The sequence below is a fragment of the Bombus bifarius genome, unplaced genomic scaffold (assembly GCF_011952205.1).
Source record: "Bombus bifarius isolate JDL3187 unplaced genomic scaffold, Bbif_JDL3187 scf7180000008233, whole genome shotgun sequence".
NCBI classification, from domain to species: Eukaryota; Metazoa; Arthropoda; class Insecta; order Hymenoptera; family Apidae; genus Bombus; species Bombus bifarius.
The window spans coordinates 46379-54266 of NW_022884528.1; the positions used below are offsets into that span (position 1 = coordinate 46379).

A 7888-nucleotide genomic window follows, 5' to 3' on the forward strand; every position below is an offset into this window, starting at 1 on the left:
GGCGCCTCCCCTCTGAAACTTCGGGAAAATCCATAAAAATTGTAATTAAAATCTACAGTTGTAATTAAACAATTTGCCGTCATTCTACCCAATTGTATTTGTTTGAGATTTGTGACAATGAGCTTGGGCTCAAGGCGACAATCAGTCACCGAACGTAGCCGCGGTCAACGGGACGAACCTTCCGTCTAACAAAGGTATGGAGTAATTCTATAGCTCTCCTTAAAAGAAATATTTGTAGCGGCACGCGACAGTAAACATTCCAACGGTTTCTGTCCCGTGGCTCGCCACACGCAGATCCTATTCTTCGGGTATGATGGTTACCAGATGCCGACGCGTCTCCATAGTACGTGATCAGCTAGCCCGAGGGCCGTTATAAACACTAAGATCTAGTTACCTATAGTCCTTCAAACAGACAGTCTTTGCCCCAATTACGGGAAAATAGGGGAGACATATTTTTCAACGAGCGGCGTCTCCCACTAGCAACTTTCCCTCGAGGGCGGCTAGCATCTTTTTCTAACTACCGATATGGAGATTGACCAATTAGCAGCAACATCAATTTCCCTTACTTTTCGGACGTAGGCTTTTCTCCACGAATCCGATGATCTCGTGTCCATAGTTTTCCTCTGTGGCATCATCAGGACGGAAATTCATTCCTTCTTGCGATCTCATCGACGAAAGGAGTAACGCCTTACGACCAGTGAATATTACGCTTCCGACTTAGATTTTGTGAGTACGTTCATCTATCATCCCGTCGACCGCGGATTCGTTATTGAACCTAGGATCATTGTCATTAGTTTCTCGAGTGCCTAACTACCATGGTTACTTGTCCGGCTCTATAATAATCGTATTTGCACTAGTCAATGTCTTCTCTATTGCATAACGACAACGTGTAACCCAAACGAAGATTCGTTTCACGCCCCTAACCCTAATTCTAATGTAAACCCGACATATATATTCTTAGTAATGCTAAAGCAATATAACTAATAATTTGTAAGGCACTTAGTTCCCATTTCTTAAAACTTCTAATTCTATGTTCATAATCAAGAGAGTTTATTGTACATTACAAGTACATTGTAAGAGATTGTACATTATTAATGATTTCTGGAGCGTTTTCAATTTTTGTTAGGATTTCTTTTAGACTGTCATTTAAGGGTAAAACTATAGTTTTGAGATTTGTTTTGTAAGTTATATTGGTTTTTTCTTCTCCTATTCGCATGTGTTCGTGATCATATAATCAATCGCAAGTTTCAGAGTTATAACAGTATAATATAATAATGAGTTGTTTTCTATAGTTATGGCTTGATGTTCCTTTCTACATATAACATTAATTTGCGTTGGTTTTTCGGGTATGGCTATGTAGCGATTACTAAGTTTTAACGAGATAAAGCTAAAGCCTTTGATTTTATAGATAACAATTTGACAATGTTTTTGTGGTGTGTATTTCTTTGAATTCTCGTCCATGGGTATTTGGGGGAATCCTGAGGATAAGTCTAAAGCGGAGAAATATTTTACGTTTCCTAGTTGTGAGCGTATATCGCCAATGTCAGGTGGTGGATATGCGTCTTGCTCTGTTAGTTCGTTTAACTTTCTACAATTAATTACTATTCGCCACTTTTGTTTCCCTGATGTATCGATTTTCTTTGGAACGACCTAGACAGGAGAGTTATAGGGAGAGTCAGAGGGTTCTATAATCCTTTTGTTTAACATTTCAGTCATCTGTTTATTTATTTCGGTTTTATAATGTTCGGGAGGACGGTAGAATTTTACGTTGATGATCTTATTTTCTTTTAACGTAACGGAATGTTTGGCAAGAGATGTACATGATAATGCTTCGCTGTTTAAATTAAATACGTCCATGTAATAGAGAAGAATCTTTTCCATAAGTTCCCGAAGAGGCTTTTCTATGTGCGATAGTCGAATCAAAGATTTGTATTTTTTGATTTGATCTACAGGGTTTGTATTTTCAATGATGTAAGAAATTTGAACTGAGGACTTACCATCATTAATAAAGCGTATTGGCATTGGCTTTCCTTCAAGGTATACAATTTCTTGAACGGTTTCTCCTGGTACGAGGATTGGTTCTTGCTGCAGCAGAAGGGCGTTTATTATCTAATTTCAATGTTTTATTGGAGAGTTCGAATCGATATTGATTTAAACCGGGTAAGCCTAATATGCCGTCTTCTATAATAGGGAAATTATCATCTACTAAGGAAAATTCTATCTCTTTGTTGAATAAATTTAGTATAATTTTGGAATTGGTTTCGTATTTGGAATGTCCCATGGAGAATTTCTTTGTGTCTGGTATTATTGTTCTTCCTGGGTAGCATCCTCGTTTAAGCAAGTTGATTCCTGCTCCCGAGTCAACGAGAAATCGCAATCCTGGTCGTCCTGGTAATTGTAGTCGTATTGTGGGTAATCTTCCTGCGATAGCATTGTTAATTCTGATTGTTTTTGAATATGGTTTATTCCTGGAGGGGCCTTTGTTCGAGGCGGTATTCGAAAATTCTGGCATTGATTGGCAAGATGTCCCAATCGATTGCATTTGAAACATTTCGTTTGTGTCCTTTCGTTTAATGGTCGGTTCTCAAGCTTTGTAAAATTATTCATTCTTGATTGAATGTTTTGTGTGAATTGATTGTGTTTGTGTTCGTAATCGTGAAGCGGTTACCTACTGGTTGAGACGTCTGGTTACGATAAGATGGCGGAGCGGTTGTTTATCGCGTCATCCGTCTGCGAGCGTTGTCTTCGCGGAAGTATCTTTCCACGTCCATTGTTTCTGTTTCTGCGTCGATGATGTTTGGGGGGGGGGGGATTAGCCAATACCTCTTGTCCTATTTCTGAACGAAGGCCTCTTACATAGTCAGTCACAGAGCCCACGTATAGTCGAAATCTAATGTTATAATTTTGCACGTTTTCGGTTAATCCTTGCCTTATTTCTCTTAATTGATCTTGGTGTTCTCTTACTGATGCTTTAATAGCCTCCGGGCAAACAATAAAGACTAAGTAAAGTGTCAAAGAATAATTTATTCAACCGTCTTCTATTCACGTCCGGTAAAGCACTACGCGCGATTCTAACTGGCATCGTAAACTGGTGCCCCTATAGAAACTATGGGTGTTTCAATACTCAATCTTATCCAGTATCACATCTGTAAGGTGCTTCACGATAAGATCTCTTCAACTCTTGATCTAATCAAGGTGATCAATAAAATTCTAGTCATAAAGCAGGATGTGCCGAAGACGGCAATAAACACGCAGTTCGGATTATTTAAATTCCTATGCATGATCGTTGGTCTTAAAGATGCGTTTAAATGGCCTTGTTCGACCGTCCTCGTGATCGCAAGGAAGCGCGCTAACGGGAGTCGTAAATTCCCGTTACGATTAGATAATTGACGCCACGAAATAATCCATACCCTATTTCGTTTAGGATAATAGAGGTGGTTGAACTGATTATAACACTGAAGTAACAGGTTACAATATACACATTGTTCCAACAACTTTATAGACGTAGACAGTTACGCACGGTGCGTATGGATATAAGTTAAATAGATGACTGATCTAAAGGTGGTAGACCAGTTAAGCGATGTTGACTGATCTAAAGATGGAAAACCAATCAAGAGATGTTGACTGATCTAAGGATGACAAATCAGTGAAGTTCGGTGACGATGCTGTCGCAGAGGAAAACTATTGCTGGGCGTTGGTCATCCCACCACCGGTCGCTTGAGGGTAGAAATGACCGTGGAACATGGGAAAAACCCGACCTTCTCATTTTTTATCTGGTTGGACAATAACCATAAGGAACCTCTTGACTTGAATGTGTTTTATACCAATTAACGGTCTTAATGGTAAAATACAAATGCTTAGTTTTATGACAGTTCCTTAGGATTATTGCGGTCGGACTAATTATATTTGCACAGATAGTGGCCGCCTCGATCGAGGCATGGATTATGGTTTACGTAAAGAGTCACCGGACGTAACAGATTTTAAAAATCAAAAATGATCAAAACCATCAAGCGCTCTCCAGCCTAGACTTCGTTCAGGCTTATATAGAAGACATTCTCATCGTCTAGGCCATCCAAAATGAGCATTGAGGACATCTACAGACGGTCTTTTCAGCGAGTGCAAGTTGCATATCAACGTATAAAATTGCAACTTTCTTGCGGATGTAATGGAATTCCTGGGCTACGAGGTCTTAGCGCAAAGTTTCGAGCTCCTATTTATCAAGGTCAAAGCAATTCTGGATTTCAAGAAAGCTCCGACGTTGCAGGTGCTCCGTCGTTCCCTAGTTGCGCTCAACTATCGTCTGTATCAAATACGCAATTGTCTCATAGACTCAAGTGCCACTTTATCTCATTCTAAAAGATGCCAAGAAACACGACAAGTGATCAGTCCATTGGGATGCAGCTTCGGAAGCAGCCTTCACTAACGCGACAGTTCTTGCTCACTATTGTGTGGGCAGCTGCATATCTTTCCTGGCGCTACGTACTGATCACAAGTCTTTTGCCTTCGCCTTCAAGCAGAAGATGAAGAAAGTCGAATCCTGAGTTTCATAGCCCAATATTCCTCAAAATTCCACTGTTATCGAGCACATCAATGGCTTCCCTGTGTCGCCGACGCGCTGCCTCTCATCGATGTGATCCGATTTCGCCTCAGTCTCTAGGTCGTAGATAACGGATGAGGAGTTCGCCCAATTATGCAAGAACACCAACTTTTTTGTGAAATTGAAGAAACTCATTTTAACATCTTGTGCGATATCTCAACGGACGACATCAGATCTGATCCCACTATGGAATTCAGAAAGCAGGTTTTCAACGCAATCTTTCCCATACGTCTAACAAGTCAACAGTTAAGTTGGTCTTCTAGCAATACATTTGGCTTTCCATGAATAAGAAGAACTCACGCTAGACGATAATCTATGCTAAAATTCCTAGCATTTTTTAACTGATGGATTCCTAAACTCTAAACTAGTATTTTTGAATTCTATTCCTCGAATATTATCAATATATTATTATTATGTACATAAAAAGAAGTCAATAATTTTTTATCGCTAAAAGTTAAATTTAGTCATTAAAATATTCAAATCAACGTATCTCCGCACAGTCGAAAAATATTGCAAAAGAATATGAAGCTTTGAACACGTGAAGCGATCGCCTGTCTTCACCTCCCTCGTTTTAAAGAAAAGTGTTACGTCCGGAACAAAATTTTGCTTTTTTTCTTTCATCAGCTTAAATACACGTTGACTGCGTTTTTGATATACTGAGAACACCCTAATCGAGAACAGCAACGGTCTTTGGGGTTTATAACATAGTTTATCGCATTGGTGACACGAATCTGTTGTTCAAAACAAGCATTCCCTCCTTGGAATCGTCGTGGTCTTACACTCGAATTACTTAACGCATAATAGATACCCTTAAGATTGCTTAAAGTAAACCAATGCCTCTCGTGTGATTCGATAATGCTAAAACGTTCTGGAGTTCCGGATTCTCCTCTCCATTCAAGATTCCTCGGAATCCTCCATCGGATTCCCGCGAAGATAATTTCAAATCACATTTGATACTGGCTTGAATTTTGTAAAAACGTTGCGCTTTCTATATCCGTCGTTGCACGTCAGTCAGTTCATATGAGATTTTATATAATCTGTAATAATTTGTACGTATGTAACTGGGTTGGAATTGTTCATAAGGAAAGCCGTTGTTGTTGAGGGAATGTTAGGTTGGTATGATTACTAGTTCTTACATGCTAAGTTGGTACGACTTCTAACGACGCTCCTTTGTTTTAGGTGTCGACCACGTGTTAATTATCTAAGTGCATCCGATGTGTTCATACGGCTGTACATGGTGGTGAAATACAGAACATAAAAATTGAATCTGTGTGAATCAATTAAATATCAAACTCCAAAACCTGTTTAATAACAATTGTTAAAACAAAATTTCTTTTATAAAATACTATTGTAAAGCACGACATTGTGGGGAAACCTTACCATGAGTATTTCTTGATGTATTTCTCAAAAGTGAACATTAATGTTAATATTAGGTATATCCTTTCTTTCTGTTAATAACACATTTCATTTTGTATGAGGAGTTTCTGGTCCGAACTCAAATCAGCATTTACGTTAAACATCCTGCGATACGAAGGAGACACGCGACCAGAACGAAGCGTCGATTTTTGCGGTCAAAATTACAAAACTTTTAATTACGAAAACTTCATCTTCTGATATGTATATCACATATGTATATATCTCGATATTGAATATTACCTCATCGATAGTTACATTGTACTATAAACTTATTATTTCTGTTCAACATTATCATACAATTTCCATAGTTAACGTGAAAAATATAAGTTTGTGTCGAAAGTTTGATTGTCGCTATGTATACACCAATTTATAAATAATAGCATTATAAATTATAAAATTAATAGATAAAGTGCAAGAGTGAAGAAATATGTTTGAAGGAAAGGAAAGAAAGGTAGAAAAGGAATAAACATGCACACTCTCACGGCTTCTCAACTAACGAATTATGATAATTCACGCATCGAGCTCCACAACCTAATTCGTTATGTACAACAATAATGTAACGTAAACAATTTTAGCTAGGCCCACTCCGGCCTTTTACGGGAGCGTAAAGCTACGTTATTCTTCGACGTGCGATCCTAAGATGCGAGTTGTAACGATCTGTGGAATGGTTTGAGTTAGAGTCTGCTTAAGCGTGGTAGACTGGACAGAGAAAATCATCCTCTAGCTTAAGAACCCACTCTTGCGTATACCCTTTTTTATATCTTCTTCCATTAATTCTTTTACCTTTTTTCTATTTAAAATCGTAGTAATTTTAGTTTTGTTTTGTAGCTTATGTTTTAACGTGAAATAGAATCTTTCTTAAATTATACCGCTCAGAGAAATCGATTAGTTTGTGTTTCTTTCCATGATAGGTTTTTAAGCAGACAGATAAAATCTATTGTTGTCTATTAGCAATTCTGAGTGTAGTGAGGTCATATTTGAAGATCTCGAGAAATTAGTGAATGAAGTTATTGCAAAACATTCCGAGAAGAAATAAGTTTTAGATGCTCGTAGTATTAAATTATTAATTCTAAAAAATTATTTACTTTTTATTTGCATTATTATCACTTGGCGTCTCAGCATGTTATACACTGATATATTATACACTGCATGAATTCATATAGCAAAATTTCGTATATTTTCAGCTTCTGCTGTGCAGATTTATGTCCAAATCGATTTCTTTTTCAAGTGTGCAATTATGGCGTCTCTACTCAATTTTGTCATAAATAACCTAAATTTCCTGTTTGAAAAGTTGTATTACTTTATCAGATTGTTTCTGTGCTCGTTTCGACTCTGCTATTATCATGTCTCTGTCTGCTGATGAATATACAGTTTGTTTACCATTTATTACTAGTGTGTCCTATCCAGCGATTGTTTTTCTCTAACATCTACTAAACAGACATCTACTAAGAAACACACCTTCAAGGTGTATTCCAATCCAGTTAGCAACCCTATCTCTTGTCTATTCTGTTAGATATCATCATATCCGGAAGTGTCTTGTTTATTCCGTTATTTGCACCTATAACAGTCGGAAAAACTTCTAGATTGTAACATGCAAGTAACCATTATTGCTCCGGTGTTACCTACATCTGATGTACAAGGCTGCAGCTTGATAAAGTGAGTGGTTTTATATAAGAATAGGATGAGCGATTTTGAATCGACTACAAGTAATCTTGATGGAAATATTATTGAGCAAGTTATGACAAGAAATAAGAGATTTCATACTTTTCCACGGAGACGTCCATTATTAAAGGTAGTCTACATAAAATTCAGCTCCAATCTTGCAACACTGGCTTTATTATCACGCGGTTTGATAGAAGTATTTCTGGTGACAAG

General features: G+C 37.8%; 1 long non-coding RNA gene across 1 annotated transcript; it reads left to right on the forward strand.

The window, feature by feature from the left end:
* The first annotated feature begins 5591 nt into the window (after positions 1 to 5591).
* On the forward strand, positions 5592 to 5863 carry LOC117211427. Its single transcript, XR_004488259.1, has 2 exons — positions 5592 to 5709; positions 5777 to 5863. It is a non-coding gene; the product is annotated as an uncharacterized LOC117211427 (long non-coding RNA).
* Positions 5864 to 7888: the final 2025 nt, after the last annotated feature.